Source organism: Prunus avium, chromosome 3, assembly GCF_965620075.1.
Source record: "Prunus avium chromosome 3, drPruAviu1.hap1.1, whole genome shotgun sequence".
NCBI classification, from domain to species: domain Eukaryota; kingdom Viridiplantae; phylum Streptophyta; class Magnoliopsida; order Rosales; family Rosaceae; genus Prunus; species Prunus avium.
The window spans coordinates 23,881,817-23,888,370 of record NC_142286.1 but is presented as its reverse complement, the minus strand read 5'-3'; the positions used below and the strand labels follow the sequence as shown (position 1 = coordinate 23,888,370).

General features: G+C 39.2%; 1 non-coding gene across 1 annotated transcript; it reads right to left on the bottom strand.

Moving 5' to 3' along the window:
• Positions 1 to 3,351: 3,351 nt before the first annotated feature.
• On the bottom strand, positions 3,352 to 3,458 carry LOC148295764 (small nucleolar RNA R71). Its single transcript, XR_015834864.1, has one exon. It is a non-coding gene; the product is annotated as a small nucleolar RNA R71 (small nucleolar RNA).
• Between the last annotated feature and the right edge of the window lie 3,096 nt (positions 3,459 to 6,554).

Here is a 6,554-nt window from a genome sequence, read left to right as displayed (position 1 = left end):
AAGTTCAACGGCAGTTCGTTACTAATTGGAGTGGTTGGTGTATTCCATACTTCTAGCGATTGGATTTCCCCCAAAACTCACCAAATGACCCCTCCCACCATATTTAATTCCTTTCATGAGATCTAACCAAATTTGTGCTTCTATTTCATACACTCACTTATGCTTTCTTGAGAGAATTAAAACATAGGTTCTGAGTGATTGAGTGTTATCTGTGAGAATTAGAGTCGAAGCATGTTCTCTATTCAAGGTTTGAGTGTGCTTGCTTTGAAACTGTGTGCCTTTGAGCTATAGCTTCCACTTGTACACACTGATTGATGACCTATCTTGGCAACTCTATGGTGTTGGAGGTATGACTAAAACTTTCTTTCATTTTCATTAGTTGATTTCAAAGTTGTTTTTCTAACCATTTTGTTTTGTAGAGTTAGAAAAACGTTTGTGGGTATCGTATCTGTTAAACCCTCAGTAGACACAACTCCTCCTACTAGGGATGCCTAGAGGTTTAAAGGCTTGTTGCATACGCTCAATGCAATCGAGTTACCTACGAAAGTGGTCTAGTTAACTTCTTGTTTTGTTTTTATCTTTGTTTCTCTTTTGTTTTGCTCGAGGACTAGCAAAATCTAAGTTTGGGGGTGTGTTAAGCTCATAATTTCATACATATACATGCCCAATTTACTTACTTCTTTTGCTTAGTTCCTATAATTCTAAGTTATTTCCCTCCCTTTGTGTGTTTTGTATGCCAATAGAGCAAGAGAGCATAATTCATGCAATTCAAGCATGTTAAGGCCTAATTTGGATGAATGGAAGAAGAGCTTAAAAGACAAACTCATTTTGGCTACAGCCCCCTGCCAGTCCAGTTCCGTAGGTCATATTGCAAGCTTTGTTTCAGCAACCTACATAGCTCGGATGAGGCAGCATTCTTCATGAAAGTTGTTCCAATGGGTGTGTACTATAACATATCCAAAATTCAGCCCCATTGGATAAATATGGAGTCTGTTACCTAGCAAACACAGAGCCATGCTCAGGATGGATTTTATCAGCGCGCAAAATGAGTTAGCAATTTGTTTTGGCCTTAACTTCCTCCTCCGACCTTGGATTGGCCCAAATGACATATGGCTGGAAAGAAGACATTCTGAACTTCAATTTCGAGTGCTTAAAGTCCTAATTTGATTAAGAGAAGCCCAAGTTGTAAGCCCTTGAAGTTGCTGGTTATGCTGACCTCAGCATGTGCTGGTTGGATGCTTGGTCATGGTGAGCTAGGTATGAGCTATCATTTCTGGTTGGAAGCTTGGTCATGGTGACATGAAGATGAGCTAGGGCTGCTGGTGGGATCTATTGGTGAAGTGCATCAACCAATTCAGATTTTATAATGCAAGTGTTGTATGCATTAGTGAAGTGCATCAACCAATTCATCTTTTATAATGCAAGTGTTGTATGCATTAGCCATATTGAATTCAGATTTGTCACTCCCCTCTCCCTATAAATACCACATCCATTCCACATTCAAGACACAACAAATCCTGAGATTCACAACCCCCACAATTCACTCCAACCATCCTCAAACACTCTCAAAATCCCAAACACTCCAACAATCACCAAAACAACTCCAGCAAACCTCTCTTCCATTTCCCTACGAATTTCATCTTCCTTAGCCATCACCACTCACTCAAACTCATCCCAAATCACCTCCATATCCTTCATACATCTTTCTAGAAGTGGGGAAGCTCTTGGAGAAGCATTAGAAGTGGAGAAGCACTTGGAGAAGCCTTGGACACCACAAGAACTTCAGAAAAAGGGTTTTTCTACTCTTATTGTATTCATTATGTTTTCTCATTTCTGTTCAAGTCTCTTTTCCATTATGAGTAGCTAAATCCATAACTAGGGCTTCGATGTAACCTAACATGAATATTCTGGGTTTATAAGTTTGGAGTTTCAAGTTTGATTCATGATTCATGTTCTTATTCATTATGCTTATAAGTTAACATGCTTGTTTGAATGATTGATCACCATTAGAACTTGTTTGTTAACTATCTTGGTTTGAATTAAGAGTATACACCATGCTTTAATTCGAATTGAACTATGAATAGGAAGAGTATGTATGGACATTCGACAACAGGGATTAGATACATACTTGGTTGTTTAAAATGTTCTTCTATGCTTAATGGGTTCCTAATGCTTAATTTTAGGTTAGACAACAAATGATCAAATTAGGGAATTAGGAACACAAGGTTAGGACCAAACACCATGGCCTAATCATACTTTAGCTAGAATCAATCTTTGAATCTGAATTAGACTTGTTACTTGAATCTTTATAACCCAGAATTGAATTGTTATGGTGATTCGAATGCCCTAGTCTCAAAATCTGTTTTCCAACTCTTAAAACCACTCTTTGTTACATTTGTTTACTTGTTTTTGTTTGCAATTTCATTTTGCTTCTTTTGTTCAACAATCACAACCACTCTTGTTTTAAATTCTGTTTTAGACATAACCTCCTACTTTCTTGAATTTGGTAATCTAAGTACATAACTAGTTTTAACTTCTCAGTCTTCGTGGGTACGACCTCGTACTTGTCTTGCTATACTACTAATTGCCCCGTACAATTGCGAGTTAACATAATATTAACAACAAATTTTGGCGCCGTTGCCGGGGACTGAACGAAAGTTCTTCCCTAGTTATGTGCCCAAGGTTACCCTATTCTTTTTAGTGTTTCTAATTAATCTAATTTTCTGTTTCAGGTAGTTTATGTCTAAAAATCCATTACTTGAACAAGTGAGGTCTTCGTTCCAACGTTCTAGATCTTTGAACGCAGGACCATCATTGCAACCCAGACGAGTGACCTCTGAAATTCAGAATCGTCTAGAAAGGGAGTTGTCAACTGCAAAAGAGCAAGCTCTTGCTACATTTACAAGTCTTGCTCTCCACACTGAACTTCCCGGTTCTTCACTTTCAAATTCGGAAGCAAGTTCAGACCAAGAAGAAGAAGAAATGATGGCTGCCATTGAGTTCATGGGAGAACTTGATATCCCAACAATTCCAGCATCTCCTTCAAGCATTTTGCTGCCCACTGTAGCTCGAAATTATGAGCTTAAATCTTCTCATCTTAATATGCTGCCTTCCTTTTATGGTTTACCTAATGAAGATCCATTGACTCATATAAAGGATATTTTTAATGTTGTGAGTTCTTTTCCCTTGACAGGTGTGACAGAAGATCAACTTCGAATGAGAGTGTTTCCATACACTTTAAAGGATAAGGCGAAGTATTGGTTGAATTCTTTGAAGCCTGGTTCACTCACTACATGGTCTGCCATTCAAAAGAAGTTCCTGGAAAAATACTTCTCCACGCAAAAGACCGACATGCTTAGGGACAAGATCTTGTTATTTGCACAGCAAGATGATGAATCGTTTTGTGAAGCATGGGAGAAATTCAATGGGTTGCTCAACCAATGTCCTCATCATGGGATTCCATTGAAGCTTCAAATGCGTATGTTTTATAAAGGACTAACCCCTTCTAGTCATAATATAGTCACCAATTTTGCAGGTGGTTCTTTTAAAACCAAAACTCCAGAAGAAACGTACGAACTCTTTGAGGAGATAGCAATGGAGACCCAACATACGGATACAAGAGGTAAACGTGTTATTAGTGGTTCTAATGATGCTTCTAGTGTGCAGATTTCAAAACTGGAACAAAAGCTAGATGCTCTTCTTGCATTAAACTCAAGAAGCCCTCCGAAGGAAGTGTGTAGCATTTGTGAATCTCATGACCATGCTACCACAGCTTGTCCACTTGGGGCTGGATATCCAGAATTTGTGCAAGAGCAAGCTAAGTTGGTAAATTCCTACAACCAAGGTCCAAGAAATGATCCATACTCTCAAAGTTATAATCCAGGTTGGAGGAATCATCCAAACTTTTCATGGAGAAATACCCAGAATCAAGCAAATCCCCCTTCATTCCAAAGGCCACAACAATCATCATCATCATTGGAAGATATAGTGAAGCAGATGGCAATCAACCAATCCAATTTTCAGCAAACTACACAAGCTGCCATCTCCAAATTGGAAGTCCAATTAGGCCAAATAGCTGCTGAAATAACTCAAAGAGTGCCTGGGAAATGGCCAAGCCAAACTGAGATCAATCCAAAGAACCCAGAAGCCAAGGCCATTCATGTGCTCAGATCAGGTAAGATCATTGATAATAAAGATGATTCTAATCTTTCAAATGATGTTGTGATTGTAGAAAATGAAGAGGAGGAGACCATGGCCACGGAAGGAGAACAACTCAAAACTTCTCAATCTGCTCCTAAGGCCAAATCAGATTCTCAGAAATCCGATCAATTCCAATTGCATAAAAGGGATGACAAATTTGTGCCACCACATCTTCAAGAAGATAGATACGTGCCACCCGCTCCATATGTTCCACAGATTCCATTTCCAGGCCGTCTTAAGAAAGCAAAGCAAGATAAGACTTTTAAAGAGATTTATGATATTTTGAGTAAAGTTAATATCAATTTGCCTTTGCTTGATCTTATTGAACAGATTCCTGCATATGGAAAATTCATCAAGGACTTGAAAACTCACAAGCTCAATTTCGCTCCAAATGAAGGAGTAAAGCTCGACCAGAATGTAAGTGCTGTATTGCAAAGGAAGCTTCCACCAAAACTAGATGATCCTGGCAGCTTTGACATTCCCATTAACATTGGAGGCAAGAAGGTTGGAAGAGCCATGTTGGACTTGGGAGCAAGCATCAATGTTTTGCCATATTCAGTTTATCAAGAGCTTGGCTTAGAAGGGATGAAGAAGACTTCAATGCGACTTGAACTAGCTGATCATTCTATAAAATATCCAAAAGGTATTGTAGAAGATATTCTAGTTCAAGTTAATACACTAATTCTCCCTGCTGATTTTGTAGTGATGGACATGGAAGACAATCCAAATGGAGATCGTGTTGATCCCATTCTCCTAGGCAGGCCATTCATGGCCACTGCAGACACAATCATCAAAGTGAAAGATAGCACTCTCTCCATGACTGTTTTGGGTGAAACTGTTGAATTTAAAATGCTTAATGCTCTATCTCAACCTTCTATCTCTCTTGATTCTTGCTTTTCAATTGATGTTGTGGATCATGAGGTTTCTTCCAAAATTTTGCAGAGAAAGTCTAATGATGCTCTAGAAGCTGTCTTAACACAAGAAGAGGAAGATCTTTGTGAACCGGAGTTCCAAGAAGTGGTGGCTGCCTTAGAAGTGTTTCCGCCATACCCACCATCCTTTAGGCCACCAATCGAGCCTCTTGGACCATCATCCACGAAATTGGAGCCATCCATTGTCATCCCACCAAAGCTAGAACTTAAACCTCTTCCCAATAATCTTAAATATACATATTTGGGTGCTAACGAAACTCTCCCTGTTATAATTGCTGCAGGTCTCTCCTCACATGAAGAAGAGAGCTTAATTAAAGTTCTAAAAGAGCATAAAACAGCCATTGGGTGGACCATAGCAGACATCAAAGGAATTAGTCCAAGCATGTGCATGCACCGGATTTTAATGGAAGAAGACAGCAAACCATCTCGTGATGCCCAAAGGAGGCTAAATCCCAACATGAAAGAGGTGGTTAGAGCTGAAGTTTTAAAGCTACTCGATGTAGGAATCATCTACCCAATTTCAGATTCTAAGTGGGTGAGCCCTGTGCAAGTTGTTCCAAAGAAGTCCGGAATCACCGTTGTGAAGAATGAGAAGAATGAGCTAGTTCCTACACGAACTGTCACTGGTTGGAGAGTTTGCATTGATTACAGGAAGTTGAACACATCCACTAGAAAAGATCATTTCCCCTTACCTTTTATTGATCAAATGCTTGAACGTTTATCTGGCCATGCTTACTATTGTTTTCTTGATGGTTTTTCAGGTTATAATCAAATTCCCATTGCTCCAGAAGAGCAAGAGAAAACCACATTCACATGCCCATTTGGTACGTTTGCTTATAGAAGGATGCCATTCGGTTTATGCAATGCCCCAGCAACTTTCCAAAGATGCATGATGTCAATCTTTTCAGATATGGTGGAACGATTCATTGAGGTATTTATGGATGATTTTTCAGTTTTTGGTTCCTCTTTTGATAATTGTCTTCACCACTTGTCTCTAGTGCTTAAAAGATGCCAGGAAACAAATCTGATTTTGAATTGGGAGAAGTGTCACTTCATGGTGAGACAAGGCATTGTACTAGGCCATGTGATTTCAAGCAAGGGAATCGAAGTGGATAAAGCCAAGATCGACCTCATCTCAAATCTTCCACCCCCTACCTCTGTTAAAGGAATTAGAAGCTTTCTAGGTCATGCTGGATTCTATAGAAGGTTCATCAAAAATTTCTCAAGCATTACAAGGCCATTGTGTAATCTCCTTGCTAAGGATGCTGTTTTTGAGTTTAATGAAGCTTGCATGGAAGCTTTTTCTACCTTGAAGAGGGAGCTAACTTCAGCCCCTATTATCATAGCTCCGGATTGGTCTTTACCATTTGAAATAATGTGTGATGCCTCTGACTTTGCTATTGGTGCAGTTTTAGGTCAAAA